Raw genomic sequence first — 25,874 nt, forward strand, 5'->3', positions numbered from 1 at the left:
AGAGGTACCAGCACCTGCAACTGAGATCCATGTCACTGGCAAGCCAGAATCCTTTCTATGCACCATACTTTTTAGCCCAATGGTACTAAAGAATCTCAGGAAATATGTGATATACCAATTGGGGGATTCAAAATTAAGTGCTATTCAATTTTGGCTGGTAATGTTTACATACAATTTATGTTCATATGGCCTTTTCCAGTTCTCCTCCATAGTTCACTATTATGTCTAACCCCGGCACAAAACAATTGCCCTAGGTCATGGGAAAAACAATATCTCTTGTATCTAACTATCCATTCCAGGTGTAAGTTTTTTTTAAACCACCTGATTCAATGACTTCCAAGATTCCAACCAAAATTTTTTTCTTATCTAAGCTTGCCATGTCGATAAATAAACGTGATTTGGGTCAACACCCTTGAGCAGCCTGGCACCAAAAGTTTCCTCCTGCTTTCTGAACCCATTGGTCTCTAAAACTACTATCCAAGACAGTAGCTCTAGCCACATGTGCTATGTAGATTTTAATTACTGAAAATCAAATAAAATTTCAAATTCAGTTCATCAGTTACATAAGTCATATGTCTATGTTCACTAGGCACATGAGAATGATGGTTATGAGACAGCACAGAACATTCCAGAAAGATCTACTGGACAATGCAGCTTTAGAATCTGAAGATTTCTACCTAAGTAGACTGAATTTCTTAACCTTCTCAAAACTGTAACTCTGCCACAAAATTTCTTATTGGGTATTAAGCCTAACCAAAATGGGATTCCACTAAATCTATATTTTATTTGCAGTGGAGGAGTTTGCCACCCAGCCCAGACATTTTTCTTAACTTCTTATTTTAAGATCATTATAGATTCGGATGCAAATCGAAAAATGATACCTAGAGATCCCATATCCCCTTCAACCAGTTTGCTAATAATGAGTGCATTATATATAACTATAGCACAACAGCACAAGCAGGAAATTTATAGTGATATGATCCACTAATTTTATTCCAATTTTACCAGTTCTACATAGTTGATAGAGGTGGGAGGAGATGGACACAGCTACTCCAGATCGAAGACTTGAGATAAATGGCTTCAACAGAGGTCATCTTTACTGTTAGGCATAGGCCAGCCGATAATGGATACTGCTTGTAGGAAAGTCCATTTAGTATCTACACAGGGACTATTTTGCAGTTACGGTAGTTCTTCAAGAGTTCCAGCTGTCAACACATAGGTAATGATCCAGTACAATAAGGAACAGCTATTTAGAAATGCAATAGTTGCATCTTATTAAAATCTGTTTTTAAAGTATCAATCAAGAGGGAAAAGCAATATGGAATTATCTATGTTCCCGATCGCAAACATGTGATTTCATTAGTATTACTATAGGGTTCTCACATGAGCAGTAAAATTTCCCGGTTTTCTGAAATGCTAAAGAAGGTCAAATCCGGTTTTCATTGTCTATCAAAAAATAACTGCTGATCTCTATAATGGGATTTTATACATATCTCCAATAGACCTTTCTGGAATATATATATATACACACACACATACATATACATATACATATATATACATATACATATGTATGCGCATACATATATACACATATATATTAATATATATAATATATAAATATTCCCTACAAGAAAAGGAAAGTTTCAGAGTAAATTTAAATTGATCACCAGGGGCAAGTCTATAAGGCCTATGTTCAAATATCATGCAAAGCAACAGACTTTCAGAAATGAAAAAGGACTTACCTTTAAATTTAAGGATCTCACAATGGCAAATAACTTAAACACATTCTAAAACACAGATTTGCTCCATTAGAGTCTTTAGGGAGAAAATTTTTACTCAATCATAAATGGTCTAGAAAAGTTTTACAGGAAATTTGAGATTTGACTTAGTTTTGAAAGGTGTAAAACCATAGATAGAACTCTTTTAAAAAAAAAAGTTCCCCCAATGGGAATTTGCATGCAGAACTCTTCTTCAATATGAGTATCTGTCAGCTACTTACCTATAAATCAGAGCTGACACCACTCCCCTTCACACAGATTTTGTGAGAATTGGTTGTGACACTCCTGATAAAAATAGAGATCAGTACCAAAGCAGGAGTAAAACATGTTTCCATGTTCCTGTGTCAGAACACAGACTCCCCCAGAAAAGAAGAGTCTCCATCCCATTGTGCCCTTCAGTTAAGGGCATGAGTTCAGTACAAGGATGGGGTCATTCATTGAATCTCTTGAGTTTTACCAAATGACTGTCCTTCACCTCCCAGAATCAGTTTCACCTCCAGCTCCTCGGAGTGGTCTTAAAGACCAAGGATGAGAAGAAGTATTAATGCATGTACTTTTGAGACAGGTTGACTTCTTTAAAAGGAGAATTGTTGTATGTACACACAAATTTGATTCAATGTTTATAGCTCTCTAAACTCACCTCATAAATAAGCCCTGTATCACAAAATGATTCTGCTTTCTCATATTTTGTGAAATACAGTAAACATAACGCTAGCTTAGTCATTATCTTAACATGTGTTCCCCTGGAAGTAGAGCTTAAGATTCACATGTAAGTACTTCACCAGTCAAAGGAGAAGGTAGGAGTGAAGTGGTAGCAAAGCAGGCCAAGAGGAAGAGGCATTACAAATACAGATAATCAAATTAGTCTTTACAGAAGACAATTGCCTTCTCGGTTCTGAAAGACTGTCGACAAGCCATAGGAAATATGTTTTAGAACTGTCAGTAGAGGGAAGAAATATTTATCTATCACTTCTCAATGCCCATTGATCAAGTTCATTCCTGCAGTGTTAATGTTCCAACATTTCCAGGATACACATACATGGGTACCCAGTGGATTTCCACAACACCCAACTCTGCAGCATCAGCAAAGCATTCCCGGAGTGGGAAAATCATGTGGGCAGTAATAGGCCAGACGCATCCACAGGAAGGAGGTCAGTTCCCCTGCAGAATTGATTACTGCCCATAGTGTTATATTCCTGGGAACTGATTTAAAGCAAAACAAACAAATAACTATATTTTTCCCCTGATTTGTCTATAATACTTTAAAAACTTGAGTAAGAAAAAAAGAAAAGTAATTGGTACTTAAAGTATCAGTCGGATAAAAAAATGTAAACACTAAATTTAACATTAGCACTAAAGAAAAGCTGAAACAGAACTATCCTATTGTACTGGCAAGTTCCTAGATAAGTCTGAAATGAAATTCATGAATAACACCACTGCTGTTATAAGGAATCAGGTGACTAAGAATCTTCTATCTGAAAAAGACCATCACAAGGGAGCCACCCCGTTGCCCATCTAAATGCCACGTGCATTCAATAACTGTTTTCCAAATGAATGCCAAGTTGAAGGAAGCAGACAGCAGCTGTTCGAATGGAAAATTCTCCTACATTCAGAGCATATTCACAAATCTTGGCAACCTAGGATTATCAGAGCATAAGATTAGAATCCTTTGCTATTGCCATTAGAATTTGCAGCAAAGATATTTAACTCCAGCAACAGAAGGTAGTTGCAAGAATGAAACAGGAGCTGTGAATAAGGCTTCAGGCCTTTTTACACCTTGAATAAGTGAGTGACAGTTAAACATTTCTCCTTAGGGTGAAATATAATTTTAAATACATTATTAAAATATATAACATAAAATTAGGGTAGTGAACATAGTTTTAATATTATAGGAAATATATCATAATATTTCTATAAAGGTTATATTCCTTTCAATATAAATTGTATATTACTCATTCATAATTACTCATTAAAATTTAATAGGGAAAATGGAAGTGAATCGACTTGATGGGGTTCTAACTGTTTTACATTAGGAAACAATTTCAGATGATGTTTCTCGAAGTGGATTGCAAGGATATTAAAAGAGCCTCTATGAAAAGGGAGTTTCCTGGTAAGATGTGCTTGAGAAACTGGTTTAAACAAGGCAAATCAATCTCTTTTCTGTAGAAATTTCTTATCCTGGATCAAGATGGTGACATTTCCAACTTCAGTCTTCCTCACAAGAAGATCAGCTAGCATCTGTTCATAGGCAAGACACCTTTGTGAAAATTCCAGAACTGGGGGTGAGGCTGAAGCACCTCCTGGAGCATAGGTACCAGAAAGGAGCACATTGGGGAGGTCAGAAGAGTGACTTCACTGTGAACTCATAATCCCTCCCCCAGCCAGCACAGGGCCACACCCAGAAGGTTTCTCCAGTGGGAAAAAGAGAGTCCAAGGTGGACATGTAGCCTCTCTAGCATCACTGGGCACTGCCCAGGAGGCCCACACCAGTCACACATGAAGGGGCTCACTGAGGGAATCTGTGGAGGTCAACCACCAGTGTTCAGATAGTGATGAACAGGGGAGTGGGACCCATAGCAACCAGAGTACAGATCACGGTGGACTGAGTTCTTGCTTACAGCAGCGCCTGGGGAGATATCCAGCCAATGGCTCTGCCCATCTGCAGAATGAAACTACTTCCCCACTATCCCAGTCCATTCTACCTGACTTACCTTCTAAGTCAACTGGTCACACCTGTGTGGATTTCATTCTGTGGTCCTGCCAGGGCAGGGGAGCAAATTCACAGCCCTGCCCAACAGCTGAGCATAGCTTCTCATCATACTCCTCTAGAAGCATGGCCACAGACGCCGGGCAACCAAAGAGTACATCTTACAGCACATCCAGGCAAAGAGCCAAGTCAGCAACCCCATCTCTGGCACTGCCTAACAGTAGTTCTGCATAGTCTTTGAGACCACTACCATCCTGCCTAGCAGGGAAGCCCTTGTATCCTGCCTAGCAGGGAAGCCGGTCTACAGCCCTGTTCATGGCTGAACACAACCTGCGCCCTGGCCCATGCAGGGAACTCCAGGGGCTCTGGACCATAACCTGAAACCCCACCCAATCAGGGAACTCAGACAATGATCATGGTCAATCATGAAGCACAGTCTCCAACCCCACCCAACTACACAATTGAGCTGGAGACCCTGACAGACCAAAGAGCCCAGCCAGCAGCTCCGCCCAACTTCAGGGCATATTCTGTGATTGCACTTGATCACATACAACAGCCTGAGGTCCTCTGCAACCAAAAAGCTCAATCTGTGGCCCACAGACTCATGGCAGATTCCAGGAGTTGTACCATCCAGTTGGGGTATATTACCTAAGGACTTATCTGACTAGGAGTAGTTGCAAAGCCTACAGCCCACCCTGTACCCACCCTGTAGGTAGGGCTCTAGTTCAATTACAAAGTTCAGTCAGTGCCACTTGCCTGACAGTGAACACAGCCTGCACCCCTACTTGACCAGAGTTGATTGCAGAGCCCAGGTAGTGACCCCACTGACCACAGACAACAGCCCCACTCCAGGGAATCACTCAAGGTCTCCTTTGCACATGAAACCTGGCCAGCTGGCCCACCCAACCGTGTACACTAGCCAGTGGCCTCACCTAATCTCAGAGCATGCACAGTGGCCTCACCCAACTAGAGATACAGATTGCAAACCCCACCTGCCAATCCTACTAACTGACCCACTAGTACCCTAAGCTGAACTCACTTGGGAAGGTCTTTCCCTGCCAAAGCAAACCTATAAAGTTTGAAAGAGGAGATCACTAACTCAAATGTTTGCATACCAACACAGGATACAAGAATCAGGAAGGATCAGGTAAATTGATACCACCAAAGGTAACTAATAAAGTTCCAATAACTGACCTGAAAGAAATGGAGATCCAATAAATGGTCTAACAAATTATTCAAAATAATCCCCTTAAAGAAGTCTGGCAAACTACAAGAACAAACAGACAACTAAATAAAATCAAGGAAACAATGCAAAAGCAAAAGGTCAACAAATAAATGGAAGCCATGCCAAATAAATAAATAAATAAATAAATAAATCCTGAGGCTGAAGAATACAATCACTAGAGAATTTAATAAGAAGCCTCAACAGCAGACTTAAACTGAGAGAAAGAGAAATGGTGAACTCAAAGACAGATGATCTGAAACATTCAGTTAGAGGGACAAGAAGACAAAAAAAAAATGAAAAAGAGTGAAGGAAGCCTACATGATGTGATGCCATCAAGGAAAATCACAAGCAAATATCCTACTGCTCCGCATATCTGCATCTTGCACAGTTGGCTCCCTCTGCCTACAGTGTTCTTCCCTTCCCTATCAGCCTTTTTCTTTAATTTTTTAAAGATTATTTATTTATGCATACAAGAGCTGGGATGCAGGCCAGAGGTGGGGGATGGGGTGAGAGGATTCACCAGAGACAGAGTGGGGAGCAGAACAGGTGGCTCTATTGAAATACACTGCTGAGGGGAGCAGTGGGCGGGCATGTCAGGAGAGGTCTGCTGCACCATGTGGGTAGCTCCCCTGGCTAGGGATTGAATTTGTGCTGCTGTGGCTGCGGATAGCTTCATAGTGCTGAGATTTAATCCCTTGCACCACCAGGGAGGTCCTCAGCCTTTTTCTTATCCTCTAAAAATTAACTAGAACACTCTTGATGAATTCTTCTGTGCTCCCTGCAGCAGAGTTAATTATACCTTCTATATTTTCATGGAGTTTCACACATACCTTTCACTAAGTTCAATTACTAGTTTAGATGGTCTCTCTTTTCACATTTGATAAGTGCTGAATTAAGTCTTTGTCACCTTCTTATCTCTCTACCTAATATTTTGTGGAGTTCAATAAAAATGTGTCATATCAATGAATGAAATATCTATTACCAGCTCCCAAAAATGAATATTATAGGTGAGCAATAGAAATAACAAAAGGTACTTTCATTGGCTACCAGTGTATCCAATGACTAAACTCCTCTTTAATTTCTCCTTTTCTGTCACACTTGATACCACATATCAGCAAGCCCTGCTGGCTCTAACTTCCAAATATAACCTATTTCACTGAATCAAGGATAACATTGATTGCAAGACATTATATGTATAGTGTGTAATACCATACCATTGTATATAATATAACATAACATAATAAATATAATACTCTATATATAATACAAAATGCTAAGATAGCCTCAAAAGCTCTGCATGATGTCACCTCGGTCTTCCTTTTCAACTTTATATCTGCCAACATGGCAGCCACATTCATTGAAGGGCTTCCATGAGCCATACTCTCACTCCTTTTACTTCATTAATGTCTACTTAGCCTATAGATCATATCTCAAAATTTTCTTCCTTGGGAAAAATCCATCCCTTCCCAGACTAAACGAGACTCCCATTAACAGCTGTCGTGACATCCTCTAACTTTCCAACATAAAAGCTGGAATAATAACATATTCATATGTGGATGTTTTTAGAAAGACATTTCCCTAATAAGTAATAAATTCCACAAAGAGCGCTCATGCTTGGTTTCATTCACTATTGTTTTCCCTTAGTTCCTCCAATGAATAAATATTTGGAGAAAAGATGAACAAATGAGAGAGAAAAGGCTTGTGACATATCAAGGAGCAGATTTTTTTAAAGCCATGCAAGAGTGATTGGACTTTATTTTGTAAGGAATAGAGAGCTCTGGGCTATTTTAAATGGGGGAGTAATTTAGTGATAATTTTATTTCAGAAATTTTACCTGAACAGCAGTGGGGTTGAGGTGGCCAGGAAAAAGACTTGAAACAGTCCATTAAAGAAATGTAGAAACCTAAACTAAAATGCTAGCAATGGGAAAGGAAAAGGAAAGGAAAGAAAGAAAGGAAAGGAAAGAAAAAGGAAAGGAAAGGAAAGGGAAAGGAAAGGAAAGGAAAGGAAAGGAAAGAAAACACAGGAAAGGAAAGGAAAGAAAACACAGACTTGATTATTATTTGGCTCATAGATTCCTAACCCACAAGATCTTAAGATCAATAAGGAATATAGAATAACTCTGTCAGTGTTCTGAGTCACTGGGTGTGTGAAGTTCCACTGACCAAAACAGGCAAATCAAGAAGATGAACAGATCTTATAACCAGAAAATAAGTTGGGTCTGAACCACAGGTGATGAGGGAAATGGGTATCTCAGGTGAGATGTCCCATAGGCAATGTACATCATGCATCTAGAATTCAGGACACAGGGCTGGACTTAAGATGAATATTCAGGAGCAAATAATAATAATGACAATTAAAGCGAAAGGAAAATAAATTCTCCCAAGGAGGGTAAATAGAATGGGACTAGTCAAAACTGAGAGGAACCCTGGAAAGCATCAAACATAGGAAAAGAAATCAGCAAGATGGCCTAAAAATAAATGATTCCTTCCAGAGGAAGGTACGAGCCAAGAGTGTCAAGTGCTAATGAGAAGTTAGGTCAAATTAAAACTAACATAGGTTGTTTCCTGGTTTGGGCAAGTAGGAAGGCACCAAAGCAAGTTCTACATACTCATGATTTATTCATTGACTTGAGAAATGAGTGATGAGATTCTGTAAATTCAGATTCGTTTTTCAAAAATCTTGACTGTGAAAGAGAGGAAATTGACGACAACAATTTCAGGATGATTTAGGGAAACATTTTTATTAATATGGGAAAAGCTCAAGTATGCTTACTGGCTAAAAAAAAAAAAGGAGTGAATTAAAAAGGAGAGGCTTAATGTTCACATGAGTGGATGTACATGGAGTGGGTTTCTTCATCCCAGGTGAACTTCATCCCAGTTCTTCTTGTGAGAAGAACTGCAGGTCTTGGGCCTCCCTGACGGCACAAGATGTTAAACATCAGCACTATGAAGCTATCTGCAGCTACTGCAGCATGAGTTTGATCCTCCACCAGAGAGCCACCCACATGGTGCAGCAGACCTCTCCTGTCTTGCCTGCTGCTCCCCTCAGCAGTGTATTTCAGCACATCTGCTTATTCTGCTCCCCACTCTGTCTCTGGTGAATCCTCTCACCCCCTGCACCTCTGGCCTGCACCCCAGTTCTTGTATGCATAAATAAATAAATCTTTAAAAAAAATAAACTTCCGGTGTCTTTCAACCCCTCTCCTTCCTCTGCCTCTATAAAGGAGGAATGATGTATTTGACTGGAAAATTGGGGAAGAAAATGGCAATTTTGATTCAACTTTGCTCTTCATCCTCTTGAGAATGAGCCTTTCCACAAAAGTATGAATTTCCCTCTGCACTTCAATACTATCAGTTTTTCCAGGACACTTTTCCATCCAGCTCAACCCAGGATCACCCAATTCTGACTTTCAGGCCATTCAACTCAGATGTCAAGGGGCATCCTCCCAGTCAGCTCTATCAGCAATTAATGTCTTGGCGTCTATCTTCATTCCTTGATTTACTTTTCAAATTTTCTAGCACCAGGTTGAAAAAAATAAGGAGCAACTTACCAGGGTGTCTTTAGTGACCCCACCATTAGAGAAATTGGATAAACAAAATCGGAAAGCGAGACTTTCACTAGAGAAGAAGTAAACAGAAAAAAATGGTTTCCCATCCTCTAAAACCCCCAAGTAGGAGAGAAGGATGTGAAAGAGTTCATACCTGATATTATTTACTTTCCCTATGAAGTTGGAAATAAAGCAATTTGCTGAGAATGAACAATTTGAAGATTTAAGGCCCCAAGCAGGATGAAACAGCACTTAAAAGAATGAAAGGGAGGAGATTGAGGACAAGTAAATGTGAAGAGGACCCCACAGTTCATTATTCGAATATGGTAACAATTAAATTGGGCTCATTCCAAAACAAACTAAAGAGAGGAAAGGGCTACATAATAAGCTCACAATCTCACAATTGTGACTACATCTAATACTCAAGATTCCTCTCAGGGTTGACTTTGAAGGAAAAGCAAAATCCGGGAAACCTGGATTTATAGTTCAAGTTTGCTGGTAACTAAGACACTGTTCAAGCTGATAAAGAAGATGATGGCAGGTAGTAGGCAGCTATTGACATGGCCCTCAATGATCCCTACCTTCTGGTATTCATGCCATTGTGTAATTCCCTCCTTTTGTGTGTTGGACTTAATGACTCACTTTTAATCAGCAGAACACAGCGAATGTAATGGATGTCACTTCTGAGATTAGATTATGCCTTGCTTGTACTCAAGTTCTTCTCACATTTTTGCCCGAAGGAGGCAACCTCAATAAACACAAGTGGTCAGGAACCGAAGGTGACCTCCAGCTGATTCCCCACAAGGAACTGATGTCTGCAATCTAACAGCCCTCCGAGAACTGATTCATGTCACTTACCACATAAGTGCTTGAAAGAGATCCTTCCCAGGCAAGTCTTCAGATTAAAATGCAGCTCTGCTCAGCACCCTGATTGCAGCTTTGGGAAAGATTCTAAAGTAGAGGAGTGAGGTAAGTAATGCTTGGATTCTTGACTTATAGAAACGTGAAGAAAAAAAATAGATGTGTGTTGTTATACAATGCCAAGTTTGGAGCTAGTCTGTGATGCAACAACAAATAATATTCACTTGATGTGAAAACTGGCTAGCAATACTAGTAGAAGCTGACTAGTGGTTCTTTAATGCAATGTTGTAGTTTCCTGTTGTGCCTCTATCCAAAAGAAAGCTGAAGGAAGAGGAAAGAGACAAAGGCAATAAATATTTATTTATCTAGTGCTTAGTATCTGCCAGGCACTGTAATAAGTGTGTAACTTAAATTATCTCATTTATTCTTCTCCCAAACTCTTTGAGATAAGAATTTTCATTCTTGTTTTACAGAAGTTATGATCATAAACCCTTACTATAAAGTTTAAATAATAAAATACGTAAAACCACTGGGCATAGTACATGGCAAATATGTAATTAATAAATGTTCTTTAGCTTCCCTTCCTTCCCCTTATAGAGAAACACAGTGAGATTGAAAAACAAATCACAAGCTTGCATAGTACATCTGTAATTATTGCATACTATAAGGAAAGATCTGGAAGAATAAATGAATCAAGATTCAAAATTAACCCTGACAGTCAAGAGTTCAGAACCAAAACTACTAAGATGAAATGAAACAGAATTAATGTACATTTATGACTAAAAAATTAATCTTATCTGATTAATTTAAGCTTAGGAAAAAACTTGACTAAACAGTAACTCATATAAAACAGATCTAGGGTTGGCTTCCCCAGTGGCGCAGCGGTTGAGCGCTGGGTTGTGAGGCTGCCCGCGGCCTCTGCAGTGCCGGTTCAATCCCCGGCTGCTCCCCGGCCACCGGAGGAGGGTCCCACATGGCGCACAGACCTCTCCTGCCGCCCGCTGCTCCCCTCAGCAGTGTACTTCGGTCCCTCTGCCTGCTCTGCTCCCTGCTCTGGCTCTGGTGAATTCTCTCACCCTCCCGCGCTTCTGACTGTGCCCAGTGCTTGAATGAGTAAATGAATGAATTAAAAAAAAAACAGATCTAGGGTTAACCATAAACTTAATATGAGCCAAAAGTGTGTGTGCACCCTAGAAAAATAGTTATCTTGTTCTTCATACTCAATGATTAAAGAATAAGGTATTACCAATGGTCCATGAATAGAAGTATCCCATTGTCATCTGCACTGTTCAAAGCACCACCACAGAATCACAATTAGGCTTGGACTCCACGTTTTAAGAAATTAAAAACAAGAGTTTATCTAGTTCTGAATGACCAGGATGGTGAGGCATCTGTACTATGCCACACACAGCATGACCGAAGGATGAGGATACCCCCTGACCCAGCCCATCTGCATTGTCACTGTACCATCTGCTGGACTCTGCTCCTTGAAGCCCATCAGACCCAGTGAGGCAGTGGAGTAGGCTCTGTGCCTCAGAGGACTGAGAGCTAGTATCCCCTTGAAGAAGCTGTTCAACTTTGAAGAGTCTCCTCATCCTCTCTCAGCCTGAATCCCCTGACCTATAAAATGAGGAGGTTGGACTAAGATTTCTACAGAATATTATTTGAGCTGAAAACGGAAATGATTTTATGCTCAGTAATGGTTCAGTCTCACAGATCAGAACACTGATAGTGTAGTCACACAATTAGCCCCAGAATCCTCATTGCAACAATGCTTGCTACTTCTGTATCACCTAGATCAGACTTACCCAAAGATTTTCTGTGCAACATTATTTTTGTGATATGTTTACTTGATAATGGGTCCCAGAATCAAAGTTTTGGGATACTGTCTATTCCACTCCCCTCTTTGGCATCCACAATACCACCATATTAAGGACTCTGCATGTCTCATAAGCAAGAAACCAGTATAATTGTATTGAGATTAACAGTTTTAAACACCATAAATGTGTGTGCTAAAAATCTGTCTAGTCCCACATTGTCAAGCAAGTACTTGAATTAATGTTAATCGGTTATTTTATACCCAATGGAGACTTCCTTTCTTTTTACAAACCCCAAAGCATCACCAGCAATATACTTGGGTGATATATGCTTGCAAATAATGTAAGACTTTTGAATCATCTCACCCACCACCACAATTCTGGAGACATAAGAGCATCTACATACTTATAGTTTCAACTACATGCACACAGTAGAGTCAGGGGTCAGAACTAAGTACTCTCTGACATACACAGTTATTGTCATTCAAAAGCTGTATCAAGAGAGAATAAATAGCAAATTTTGCTTACTTGTTTTGTTTTCGTTTATTGAGATAATGTCAATATACAACACTGTGTATGATTTAGGGGGATAGGTTCTTACTTCCACAAATTTATGTTATCACACCATGCCCACCACAAAGACACCAGTAATTTTGAATGCCTTTTCTCCTTACATTTAAAAATAAGCCAAAAGTCTCAGTTATGAATGTGTGTCATAAAGCCAAAAACAAGAATGACAGATACAACTGAAGTACATATGAAAAAATTATTTTTAAATCAGCAATTCGTATGCGCACTGCTCTGTTGTCCATTTTAGCATGAAATTAATTGCCAGGGCAACTCCAGGATATCCAATAGCAATAATCTACACTGTCTTCATAACCTTTAAAATGACTTAATGAAGGCAAAGTTAAGTCTTGAGAGGTTTCATTACTATTAAAGGAGCAGCCCATTCACCAGTCTCTTTCATAATGTTAATGTGGTCTCCCTAGCACATAAAATTTAATTACTGAGAGTCATGATAGATTGCCCAGGGACCTGCCTTGGATGGAAAATTGATAATATCTCCAAGTCTTTCTCCTGTTACCTCCATCCATCCAAATCCTGTTTATCTTTAAACCCAAGTCCTAGTTCTCTCTCTTGCTTAAAATATTCCTCAGTCTTTCAATGATTGCTTCATGTAAAAACTGCTAGTGCTTCAGTGAGCTTAGATGCATAAATTAGACTAGGATAAATGAGGGGACATAAGGAGGCCAGTCTAAACAAAGAAGTGTATGCTACAGAATTATGGGGGAAATATGATGGGTAGAGCAGGGGCAAAATAAAAGATCTCTAAAAATCAGCCAAGTAATTTGATTTGTTGTATATAATACTGTAGTCCCCTTATTCTAAATACCATTCCTTATTCAGTCACTATTAATCAACTGCAAAGCACTAGATTCAAATCTTTATTATGCCTCTTATCAGTCATATTACCTTTCTGAGGCTCAATATATTAGGTAGATGAGATTTGGTGGCAGACTTCAGGGAGGGAAGAAATAAAAATAAGTAGCAGTACCTTAAACAGGACAGAAGCATTCCTCTCTAGTATAGAAATTCAGAAATATGCAGCCCAAGGCTGATATGAAGGTCAGGATGATGTCTTCAGGGACAGAATTCCTTGTTTCTTAATTTTGTTATCCTGGAATGTGTTCTCATCACCATGGTCCTACGCGGTATCCATATTCTAGGCAGCAAGGGAAAGAAGAGAACAATAGAAGGAAGAAAGGCATACACCAGCTCTCTCTTAAAAGTTTGCCATCAGTCGCTCCTGACAATTCCACTCTAAATCTCATTGACCAGAATATAGTGATATGACAAGACTTCATGGCATCGGAGGGTGAAAATGCAGTCTTTAGGATTATATACCCAGCAAAAATACATTTATTGCTATTGGGTGAAAAAAATTATTGCTATTGGGTGAAAACAATTATTGCTATTGGGTGAAAAAATCAGGAAACAATGGCTGTTTTAACCAATTTACCTGAAAATAGAAATAATATCAGCTGCATGGAATTTATTCTGGAGAGTGAGCAGAATTAAACGAGAACATATATACAAATCACCTTAACAAAGCTTCATGAAATCCTCCTCTTCTATGTGCACAAAAATGAACTAGCTGACATATTCAGACCCAGATACAATCATTAACCTTTCCAAGTAGAAAATTTAATATGCCACAGTTTCTCCCTATTTTGAATTGTAAATAATAGCAACCAAACATAAAATATTGCCTAGTATGCTTCTCTGCCTTACAAAGCTGTTTATACTGTACATTGCAAGGTATCTGTTAGAACAGTGGGATAGTAAGAGCAGGGTCCTGAGCTTACACTCTCTTCTAGGGTGTAAGTACCACAAAGGTTGTCACCTTATCTTATCCGTTCACACCGAAGCCCTGAGAGACTACCTGGCATGGGGCTGAGATCAATCATTAGTTGATGAAGGATTTGATAGTGGAGCTGTCAAATATATACTACAAAATACGATTATTCAGAGAGAGAGAGAGAGAAATAAAAAAGGGAAAGAAGGAAGGAGGGGGAAAAAGAGAGGAAGGAAGAATTTTCCCCTAAAAATTCCTAGCCAAAATCTACACTTATTTTTTAAAAGGAATCTCCACACTGTTTTTCATAGAGTCTGTACCAGATTATATTCACACCAACAGTAGATGAGTGTTCCTTTTTTCTCATTCATTTTCCTTTGAGTTAACTTTATCCCAGGTAGCTTGTACCTTTGTGGTTCCAAAGGCCACTGCCTGGGCTCTAAGCCAGCCCTGTGCATCTTTAGAGGCAGAGCTGTCAGAGGAAGGTGGCGCTTCTTTCCCTGTAACTCCATCCAAAAGCCTGGGGATGATTCTGACTATCTGACTTGGGTTATAAAGAAATTGGGTTATAAAGGAAAACAAAGGGGCACAGTGTTTCCTACAAATAAAAATACTCATTTTTCCTGATTCATTACTAGCTAGGGGCTCTGCAATTCACATGAATTATTTCACTAAAACCTCATGCTACACCACCACTGAGTATTAATATTCTCATTTTACCTGGGAGGAAATTAAGGCTCAGGAGATTAAATAAATCTTCTAAGATCTCACAGACAGTGAATTACAGATGCTCGACTCAAGCGTATGTCTGTCTCATTCTGAATCCTGTCTCTGATCTTAAAAAGCAGGGGGAAATCACAGCCCTAACATTTAAGTATGAACAAACATTATGAGGCACTTTTCCAGTTCATCCTTCCCCTTTCTCTCTCATTTAATCATAGGGTTTTATTGCTGGCCCTTCTATAATTGTTAACCTTTGATACCAGGTTAGAATGGCCAGTCCAAATAGGACTCTATCTTACTATATATAGTAATATTTCTGTAAATTCAAAGAATTTCCTTTGTTTTGTTACAGCTTTTTTTTTCTCTCTCTCTCTCTCTCTATCTTTTAAGCTTCTCTCTTTCTAATAAACTTTCTTTTGCTGAGTTGAACTCACTTTCACCTGTCAGTCTTTGCATTTGCCAACTTCTTTCTAGTTTTACCACAAACATTATATTAACTGTGTGACTGTGGGAAAGTTTCTTAACCACTCTGTGCTTTAATTCCCTCCTCCATAAACTGAGAAAAATTAGCATACCTACCTCACAGAGTTGTTATATTAGCTGAGTGCTCAGAGAGACATGCCAACCAACTTTTAGCTTATAATTCTTAATACTTTATTCTTTGAAGTTATACTTCAGAACCATTTTTCAAATTTGTCCTTTATCCCATTTTCCATGATTTCAAGTATTCTATTTGCTCCCTTCAGGCTGGTATCATTTAGTTGTTGTGTTTAATTTTACCGCAGCCTTTTCTTGTCTTGAATTTTTCACATGCTTTTCCATAGTAACCTACTCTTGATTCTCAGAGGAAATGATGTCCTCTTACATATTTTTGAACAAATGGACCAGATATTTTCTAAAATTGTCCCTTTTCTTACAATAAATCTATTTCAGAAGCAGGCAATTTCCTGAATCATCAGGTCAGAATAGCATAGTGGTTAAGAGGGTGGATCTGGAATCATTCTGTCCAGGTTCAAATCCCAACCCTGTCACGCATTAGCTCTGTGACCTTGGGTAGTTTCTTAAAGTTGCTGTGCTTTGTTTTCCCTACCTGAAAAACTGGGCAAGAGCAGTACCTGCTTAGAGCAACCTCAACACATGGTATGTGCTCAAAATATCAGCTATTATTCTCAGAACAATGACCAACTTAATTTGTGCAGCAGAATGTTATCATACCACTCCAGATTTGTCTCCATCTGCTCATCTTCTTACAGTCTTACTACACTAGGAAAATCAAGATAGAGTTTACCCTTTGCTAAGTTACAGACTCATGCGAGACCCTATCCCATTACCTGCTGAAAGCTAAAATTGTGTTTCTCCTTGATAAAGATTGAGGTTTTAAAAAATAAAATTTAATAATTTTTTTAAATCAACAAGTTACTTATTTGGATATCATACCACTATTGACTAGGGACAGTATTACAACTGCTCAGAACTCTTCCCCAGCTCAGCTCTTGGGAGGATGGGACCCTAGGGACTCAATCTCTTGTATGTTCACATAATAAGAAAAATGCACCCAAGATAAATGAAGTTTCCTGCAGTATTAAATAGTACTTTTTACCCAAACTTCTTTTTCCTATACCAAGAATCCCAATGTCTCATGCCACAATGGCTGCCCCAGCTGCCTAATCCTAGCAGACCAGCTATCTCAACTGAACTCCAACTGACCCTGGGGCACCCTGGGGCTAATAAATAATTGTTGTGAGCCACTGAGTTTGGGAGTGGTTATTATGCAGCAATGACAAGCTAGTGCATCTGGTGAAAGAAATCTTTGCCACATATGCCAGTCTAGATTTGGGAGGTTCCGGTGGTGTTATAAACTAAATTATAACCCCCAAAATTCCTATGTTGAAGCCCTAATCTCCAATGTGACTATATTTGAAGACAGGACTTTTAAGGAGGTAATTAATCTTTGGAGTGGGGGGAATAATTAATCTTAAATGAGGCCCTAATCTTACAGGACTAGAGTCCTTAGAAGAAGAAACATCAGCTATTGTTCGCCTTCCTATAAGCACACGGGGGAAAGGCGTGTAAGGACAGAGCAAGAAGTCATATGACTGTCAGCCACGAGGAGAGCCTTAACCAGAAATCAAGGCTGCCAGCACCTTAATCTAGACCCAAGCCCCAGAACTTTGAGAAAATAAATTTTTATTGTTAAAGGCACACAGTCTGTGATGTGTTATTATAAAATCCAGAAAAGACTAAAGCAGAAGGTTGAAAACAACAATCCTGTCAATTGCTATCTGATTCCTACATCTAAGAGAAGTAGGTTGGCATTTTGTTCCTGACTACTTTCAATTCTGCTACAATTCTAATGTGTTAGGAACAGGGACCAAGTCAGGTCAGGTTGGAAGACTCTGAATGAAAATTGAAAGAACTGACAAATAAATTCAGGTAAAAATGTCTTTCACCAGCAATTGGTAGAAAAGAAAAAGTTAATTTATTGACCATCCCAGGAGTAGAATAGGTTTTCTGTGTATAAATCTGAAACAGAATCTCTTTGTCAGCAAGTTTAGATGGGAATCCGAATTTGAAGTTGAACTATTTATCTGCATTTCTTTTAGTCCCTTACACCTTGGGGTCCCTGAGTTCAGCTACTTTAGGTATTATAGTAATGTTTTTTCTTTCAGTCAGAAAGGACAGGGAGAGGGAGAGGAGATATACCATGTCCCTGATCTCATCTCCTTTAAATAAGCTATCCTTCTTACCTGTGAGCACAGTTGCTTGATAAACAGTTACATTAAATTTAATCTTGAGCTGCTCTACTATGGTTTCTCTTCTGAAAAAACGATCCTCTGGGAGTTTTCTCTGATTAAGAGTAGCCAGCAGGATGGAGGAAATGAGTTTTCCCCACTGGTCAGATTTACATCAACCTAGAGACCAAACCTGTAATCAAAGAGCATCATTTGTTGAGTGTCTAACATGGGTCAGGCATTGTGCTAAGGGTTTTGCACACATCAGTCGCTACTGTCTTCATAAAGTTCTACCCTTCTTGGTATCAACATCTCCCTTCCTGTCTTTGCTGATAGAAAGTGTCACCTCCATTTCTAGGTAGGCGATTCTCAGATGTGAGCAAGAGATAGGTGTGAAGTGTAGACTGGAAACATACTGGGTGCTTTGTCCTCTCCTGACCTAAAGAAAAATACTAATTATATTCCTGCCACCTCATATGGCCTAAAGTTTGCCATTGCTTATACTCATCTGCAAGCACATATATGTATGAAAGTGTTCTGAAATGACTAACAGAGGTTACCCCTACAGAATTGAACTGGAAAAAAGAAGTATTTTTCACTTTCTTCCTTTCATATGGCTATTTTTTCACCATGTACAGTAACATAAATACACTTATTTGGTGGAGGTAGTGGGGAAGGGGGATTGCTTTCTTGAATTTGGAACCTTGCCTCCTTCAGAGCTCACAAGGTTATTGTGGCATCACCCAGGTAAGGATTTGTCTCCAGAATTGTCCACTACAGATTGTTTCCTTAAAATCCCCCACACTGGGCCTCCCCGGTGGCACAGCGGTTGAGCGCTGGGTTGCGAAGCTGCTCGCAGCCTCTGCACTGCCGGTTCGATCCCCGGCTGCTCCCCAGCCACCAGAGGAGGGTCCCACATGGCGCGCAGACCTCTCCTGCAGCCCGCTGCTCCCCTCAGCGGTGTACTTCGGTCCTTCTGCCTGCTCTGCTCCCTGCTCTGGCTCTGGTGAATTCTCTCACCCTCCTGTGCTTCTGACTGTGCCCAGTGCTTGTATAAATAAATAAAAAATAAATCTTTAAAAAAAAAAAATCCCCCACACTCACCAGTGTCTCTTGACCTCCATCCATCAACCTATCATCCCCAGATTGTAATCATCTCTTTGATGTCATTCAAAATGTCAAATTTGTCCACCAATCCCTAATAGCTTGCTAAGCTTTACCCCCAGCTTCTTCAATAATGTGTTTGATTAAACTCCATAGACTATGGAACTCAATTTAAAGAAGCACACCATGATGCTCTCATTTGGGTCATGGTGCACCATCACCATTGCTCCCTCACACACTTTTGACAACTATTATGGCTCAAGACAACTCACCAGAATACAAGTAATTGGTATAAAGAGACAAGGTAAACAATATGCACTGCAAAATGCATTCAATTCAGGATCAAGTGATAGAGCTGTCATTGGCTAAAACTAGTTGCACAGTGGTATATTAATGACCCTTGACCTAAAATACAAAAACTAATGTATTTGAGAAGAAAGGAGAGTCTAAAAAGCTGGCTTTCATTGACTGAGAACCTACAGAGGAATGAAACGCTATACTATGTTTGGTCAAAATCCACATGGGGCACCCATTGTTTTCAACAGTCCTGCAGGGAGAAAACTAGATTAGAAATGGTTGTTTTCTGACTAACAAGAGAATACACACAGTCTATCTAGTAGAAAGTCAATTAACATAAAGCTGGTGAATTCATTTATGAGAGTGGTAAGTTAATTAACATAGGACTAGGGAGTTCATATACAGCTTAAGTAAACAAATTCAATTTTCTGTACAATTTATAGTTTAAGTAAACAACTACAATTTTGTACAGCAACACATTTTTTAACATTTTTGGTTATCATCAGCTTTCCAGTTAACACTATACTTTTTAATGTTTCGAGTATGGAATGAGAAAATAAATTACGGAATTCAAATATAGAATGACTTAGAAAGTCTATTTCTTTTACTACTCATGTGAGCAAGCATAAAGAAAAGGATTGCAGTTTTGATGACAAGAAGTAAAACATAAATAGTTTTAAATTTAAGCAGGACCTTTGCCCCACCAGGCTAGCATCTACCAGAGAATTTTGTTCACTCTACTCACAGCAACAAAATGTCACATATCTTCTCAGATACTTCATTAAGACATATAGTAGAGCAACCTGCACTGAGATTTTCAAGAGACTTCCTTCAACAAGAAGTCCTATCAAAGTCCTATCAACAAGACATCCTATCAAAGTTTCCCCAAAGTTAGAATTAGTAACCATAATTTCTTCTAACATTAGGTAAGGCTGATTCCAACCGATAGTTTTTCTGGTCTATAGAATTCTATAATGTTGCTTCTATGGTTCAATAAGACTCAGAGAATGGAAGTTTTTACAAATATGTATTATATTAGATACTGTTTTCATAGTTATTTTACATACACACACATCTATTTTAGAAAAATCTCCCAGAGGCAAACAGTGCTATAACAAATTAGCACTGCAGGGAGCAGCATTAAACTGTTATCCATGCATTACACTTCTAATAAAAAAAGAGTACTCAGTAAATGCAAAAGTAAGTAAGTTCTTTTTAAAACCTAACACATTTTTAACATCATCATAGAGTCATTGGGAATGTACTCCATAAAATTCATGGTTAGCATCTCTTCAACTCCTGTTCATAGTTGGTTGCCATCTTAGTGTTCATTCTTTGTTCCCCTATAATAAGTTGATGCCCTAGAGTGGGGAAAAGTCACATCACAGACCTAACATGGCAGGTCTTCTCTTATCTACATCTTCCCAAGGACACTGAAGTAAGGGGTTACGTTGAAGGGCAGAGGGAAGAGATAGAAAAATGACTCCCATAAGCCTACACATCCAGGGATTACAATTATCCAAGACACTACAGAAATGGTGCCAGGTACCTGAGAATGCTGAGTCCAGAACAAGGCCAGCTTGTCCTGCTAAATCAAGAAATGAAAACAGGTGGCTCAGGGAAGGCCTCAGAGTGAAATTTCCTTACTTGTTGTTTCCACACACTCCGGTCTCCACAAACCCAGTGAGTTGGCAGGATACTCAGAAGTACAATCTCATGACCCCTGCTCTATAGAATGGCCAGTTTAATGCTATATAAATGAAAATGGACAGCTGGCAGTGGGTCTCTTTAAGAAACCCTGAGGAGGGGGCCTCCCTGGTGGCTCAGGCAGTTGACCGGCGCACTCTGAAGCTGTCCGCAGCCTCTGCAGCACAGGTTCAATCCCGGCCGGCCGGCGAGAATCCCACATGGTGAAGCAGACCTCTCCTGTCTCACCCGCTGCTCCCCTCAGCAGTGTATTTCATCAGTCTACCTGTTCTGTTCCCCACTCTGTCTCTGGTAAATCCTCTCACCCTCCCGCACATTTGGCCTGTGCCCTGGTTCCTGTATAAATAAATAAATCTTTAAAAAAAGAAACCCTGAGGAAAATCTCACCACAAGCCTCTTACAGGGAGGTTAAACATCGGCCCAACACATGCTTCCCTTCAAAGGTATGGAGTCATGGCTAGAAATCTATGCTTCCGGTTCTCTCATGTGGAGTGAGTGTCCAGTCTCCAGAAATGTGGAGCCTGAGCACAACTGGTGTGTGCCACTTTGGACGGAGGACTAGAAAGCTAGTGTGCCTTCTCCACCCTCTCCTTCCCTTCCCCTGGCTGCAGGCAGCCCAGTACAGGGACTTTGGGAGCCTTGAGAGAGAGAAGCCTGTGTCCCACAGCCACTGCAGTTGACCAGGGAGAAATCAACTTCTCCTGTGTCACAACCAATACACATTTTGGAGCTCATCATAGCAATTCGAGTCTCTTAGTTAATATAACAAGTCTGTAGATAAGACCTGCTCCAATGTTACAGGAAAGGATCCTGTCAGTTCCTTAACATCTCCCTTAACTTTCAGACAATTCACTGTTTTTAAGTATTTTCCTACTTGGTCTCCAACATAGTAAGTTCCAACTCATCCATGGCTGCTTTATTTTTTAAGTTTAACCAAGGTATAATTAATCAATAATTTTAAAACTATTTAAAGTGTTTCAGGTGCCCATTTGATATGTATTGTGAAAGGATCCTTACCATCACATTAACATATCCATCAACTCACATACTGACCTTTTTTGAGAGAACATTTAAGTACTACTCACTCTGTAATTTTAATTATACAGTGTATTATTATCAGTAATAGTCATCATGTTATACAGTAGATCCTCAGACCTTACTCATCCTATAACTGAAAGTTTGTACCCTTTTACAGCTCCCCCTATTTCACCCACCTACAGCTTCTGGCAGCACATTTTACTGTTTCAACAAGTCCTACTTTTTTTTTTTAAGATTCCACATACAAATGATACCATGCAGTATTTGCTTTCTCTGTCTGGCTTATGTCACTTAGCATAATGCCCTCAAGTTTTATTCATGTTGTTGGAAATGGCAGAATTTCCCTTTTAGAGGGCTAGATTATATTCCATAATATACATATACCATATTTTCTCTATCCATCCATTTGCTCACAGTCTTTGGGCTGTTTCCATATCTCAGCTATCATGGATAGCATATGATTTTTTTTTTTAAATTATGATTTTTTCCTTGAATATAATCACAGAAAAGGGGTGGGTGGATCAGATGGTAGTTCCCTGTTTTATTTCTTGAGTAAACTCCATACTGTTTTCCATAGTGACTGGACCAGTTTACATTGTTACCAACAGAGCACACAGGTTGTCCTTTCTCCATATCTTTGCAAACACTTTGATAAGAGTCATTCTAATAGGTGTGAGGTAATGGCCCCTTGTGGTTTTTATTTGCACTTCCCTGGTGATTAGTGATGTTGAGCACCTTTTCATGTACTTACTGGTCACCTGCACTTCTTTGAGAAATGTCTGTTCAGATCTTCTACCCATTTGCTAATCAGATTATTCAGGGTTTTGTTGCTATTGAGTCATATGATTTCTTTGTATGCTTTGGACATTAACTATATTGGACACGTTGTTTGCAAATATTTTCTCCCATTCCATAGGTTGCCTTTTCCTTTCATTCATGATTTCTTTTGCTATACAGAACTGTCTTTAATTTACTATAATTCCACTTCTCTATTTTCACTTTTGTTGCTTGTGCTTTTGGTGTAAAATCCAAAAAATTATTGCCAAGACCAGTGTCAAGGAACTTAGCCCTTGTGTTTTCTTCTGGGAGTTCTACGGTTTCTGATCTGACATTCAAGTCTTTAATTCATTTTGAGAAGATATTTGTGTAACATGTGAGACAGCAATCCAGACTTCAAAGAAGATCTAGATCTCCATGGATCTCCAGAGATGACCATTGACTGGACACTATGATATGTTCATTAAAAGATTAATTTGGTGTTATAATATGTTTTTGTGGCTGAAACGAATTAACTATATGTATGACATCTCAAACATTGACACAACGTGTACTTGCTCATGAATTTCAGTGAATGAAGTTTAGGGATTTCTTAATATTACCATTAATGGGAAGGGGAGCAATGTGAAAGTGTTATTGTGATTTTTGCACTGCACATGGTGAATTGAAGAGCTGCATTCTAGGTAGATCTCAGAAGCTCATGCACATTAGGTTTGGAAATAATTTAATCCAGTTATCCTTGACACTGCTTCCCTTATGCAAAGTTTGTTAAACAACTTAATACCTTTAAATATATATACACAAACATACACAGACACACACACACACACACACACACACACACATATATATATATATTTATTTATATACACTACAACAGAGAGGAAAAGAAGGAAAAGAGAGAAGGATTTACTGAACTTAAAGTACATGCTGTCATCAGGCAAAGAATTAATTTAACAGGCAAATTTAAGAGTTCTCCAGCACTTAAGTCAAACATAATGAAATCTAAACCTGGTTGCACTTCTTGTCAGCTTAGACGAATAAGAAACCTAAGGTACCTTGTCACCTTGGAGAGGTGAGAAAGTTAAGGCACAGAGCAAGATGGAGGCTGGGGGGCCCACTTTGCAGGCTTGCCAGACACTCATCTGGGTGTGTGGGGTTGAGCCTGGTTTCTAGACTACATGGGCTCAGAACCTTGGCTTGCCCTTGCCAGCTCCTTGGCTCCTTTCTCAGAAGTACTCAAACTTCCATCCACTCTGTATTCCTGGTCCTAACTCTGTGGTAGTAGCCGCGTGTTAGCATAGATAAAGCATCACTAGCACAGCCTATGCTGATGCTGATCTGCTTTCTCACCTAATAAATGAACCTCTGCTTATTCTGCTGCCATCTTTCTTGCTGAAGACAGCTGCCAGTTCTCAAGGGCTCCCCTGTACTCCACCTGAGGTCCTGCACCCTGTCCTACTACTCCCCAGAGCACATGCATGGCATCTTGTTGCGACAATACCACAAATCATCACAAAGTGGTCTGAGCCAGGGGGATTAGGAATTGTTGGACTTGTGGAGTGAAAGGAGGACGGATCTGGGTAGAAACTGTTTCTTTTGCCAGCAAACTGTTGGGAAGATAATTTTATTTCTGAGCTCCACTGACCTTGTTAGCTTGCTCACTGACCTCCCCATGGGGAAAGGGAGAATACACAGCCCTAACGTCCCATGGCCAGAGGCCGCTGCCCCCCAGTTTGCTCTGATCTCTTTTGGTCAGTTCACCAACACAGCCTGGAGAGGAACAGTAGCCAGATCAGCTGGTGTTCAACAAGTGAAATGCTCCCATGAAATTAATGTCTGAGGACTTCATCAAATGCAATGATGTTTGAAGAATAAGGACAAGATAATGTCTCGTTTCTTTTTTTTTTTTTAATCTGTAAAGTGAATACAATACTGTCTGATAGGGTTTCACATACAGATTAAATGAGATAACACATGTAAAACACTTGTATAATGCCAGAAACACTGTAAATGTTGGCTTTTTATAATCCAGAGACTATAAAATGGCCTACTGAGACAGCTCAGGCCACAAATTCAAGACGCATAGAATAACATCAGCACCCCATCCTCTCCTGATTCATGTGTCTCAAATTTGGCAGGGCATCTGTTTTCCTTTCTTAGATGAGTTTACCTATAAATATTGGCAACCATCTCCCCGAAGCCCTCTTGGGAGTTCAGGCCCTCCAAGTCATAGCTACCATGTAATGAGGTTTCTCCCTTTGGCCACCAGCCTAAACTAGCTAAATCTCAGAGGCACTAAGAAATAAACATCATCATGACATGAGTTAAAAACAAAGAAACAGTGACCTCTGCAATTTAAGTATATGTGCTACGCTTGAACTACAAGAACCTGATTGATTTCATGACTCATTTTGGAAGGACTAGTAAGTGTTTATGCTCATGTACCCGATACTCCTGAGATGATCCCTGAACACTCCCAAATATCCTCAGGGCCATGCTTCATGCGAAGTTTTAAGGAGCAATTCCACTGCTTGCCATTTTGAGTCTCTGGTGGCTGTTGGCACTGCCTGGCTTATAGCTGCATCCCTCCATGCTTATCTCTGCCTCTGTCTTCAGAGCATCTCTTTTCTATGTCCATCTCAAATCTCTGCCTTTCTCTTATAAAGCTAATTGTCTTTGGATTTTGAACCCATCTACATAAGACAGGGTGTTCTTTCTCCTTATCTCAAGATCCATAATTATATGTGTAAATTCCTTTTTTCCAAATAAGGTAACTTTCACGGGTTCCAGGGATTATGACATGGAGGGGGCCATCATTCAACCCACTACACTGCCTTGGTAATGTGATTTGCTTTCATCTTACAATAGGCTGAAGCAGAGACTTGGCTGGTATACATTGGCATTGTCCATAGTGCCCAGATCAGATGTTGCCCACACTGGGCACTGAACTTGTTTTTCATAACTGATCTGAAAGTGAAAGATTAGACAAGCAGGAAAATAAAGCCACTTCCCACAACAACGACTAAGACTGCCTCCTGTTCCTCTACTTTCTCCAAAAAACCACTTAGAGAGATTTGAAACCACTGGGGGATGGGAAGGGTGGAAGGGAGGTCAGTGAAAAGACCTACCATTACAATGATAATGAACTCTGTGGTAAAAAAAATACTCTAATTCATGTTTGAAAAATAAAAGG

The 25,874-nt window shown here is 39.6% G+C and overlaps 1 long non-coding RNA gene across 1 annotated transcript; it reads right to left on the reverse strand.

Annotated features, from left to right (window-relative positions):
* Positions 1-994: 994 nt before the first annotated feature.
* On the reverse strand, positions 995-25,387 carry LOC119257776 (uncharacterized). Its single transcript, XR_005128119.2, has 5 exons — positions 25,127-25,387; positions 17,771-17,948; positions 13,500-13,667; positions 10,122-10,214; positions 995-1,205 (listed from the first exon to the last, which is right to left on the reverse strand). It is a non-coding gene; the product is annotated as an uncharacterized LOC119257776 (long non-coding RNA).
* Positions 25,388-25,874: the final 487 nt, after the last annotated feature.

The sequence above is a fragment of the Talpa occidentalis genome, unplaced genomic scaffold (assembly GCF_014898055.3).
Source record: "Talpa occidentalis isolate TD23 unplaced genomic scaffold, MPIMG_talOcc4v2.1 talOcc4.4, whole genome shotgun sequence".
Classification (NCBI taxonomy): domain Eukaryota; kingdom Metazoa; phylum Chordata; class Mammalia; order Eulipotyphla; family Talpidae; genus Talpa; species Talpa occidentalis.